Raw genomic sequence first — 947 nt, forward strand, 5'->3', positions numbered from 1 at the left:
TTATCTGCAAACCTTGAGTCGCAATCTGGGGGAAAGGTAGAAACAACAACATACTACTGAGGCAAAGTATGTTAAAATGGTAGGGTAGGATGGTAGCAGTACAGTACATCTATTACCACACTACTGAAGCTAAACAAAGGTTTAGTAGTAGTGTAGTAAACAGACTTAGCCTTTGTAGTATGTTATTTGCTGTAGAAAACGTAACAGTAACAGAGAGTAGCAATAGAAGGAGATGACTTGATGACTTCATAGAATCATAGAATTTTAGAGTTGGAAGGGACCAGGAGGGTCATCTAGTCCAACCCCCCGCAATACAGGAATCCTCTGCCCTACGTGGTGCTTGAACCTAGGACCCTGAGTTCCTCCACCGCCAAGGAGCCGTACTTACCGCACGCCATGCCTAGTGGTCAGTCCCTGGCCTCTTTGCCCATCTGCCTTTCTGACGTTTCTCTCCTGTGTTAAATAACAACATTATATCTGATAGCAGGCTCTCTAGAGGTGGGTGACTGGAAAAATGGACGACGTGGTGGCGGCGGGCCAGATTCTGCCTGGGCATATCCCTTAAGCCTAAGGCGCGTGTAGGCAGCCAAAGGCCCGTGGGCCGGATCCAGCCCAATCACCTTCTAAATCTGGCCCGGGGACCGTCCAGGAATCAGCGTGTTTTTACATGTGTGCTTTTATTTAAAATGCACCTCTGGGTTATTTGTGGGGCATAGGAATTCGTTCGTCCCCGTCCCCCCCAATATGGTCCCCAAGGTCTGAGGGACGGTGGACCGGCCCCCTGCTGACAAAGTGTGCTGCCCGCTGCGTTCAGGGGCGCGGAGCAGGGGCGTCTGGGGGCAGAAGGTTGAACGAGAGCGGAGAGATGCTCTGGCGGGGAAGGATCGACGAGGGAGATGCGGGACCGAGGGGGCTGTGCCCGGTGGGGGCCAAGGAAGCGCGGCCGA

The sequence above is a fragment of the Podarcis liolepis genome, assembly GCF_965112155.1.
Source record: "Podarcis liolepis genome assembly, chromosome: 17".
NCBI classification, from domain to species: domain Eukaryota; kingdom Metazoa; phylum Chordata; class Lepidosauria; order Squamata; family Lacertidae; genus Podarcis; species Podarcis liolepis.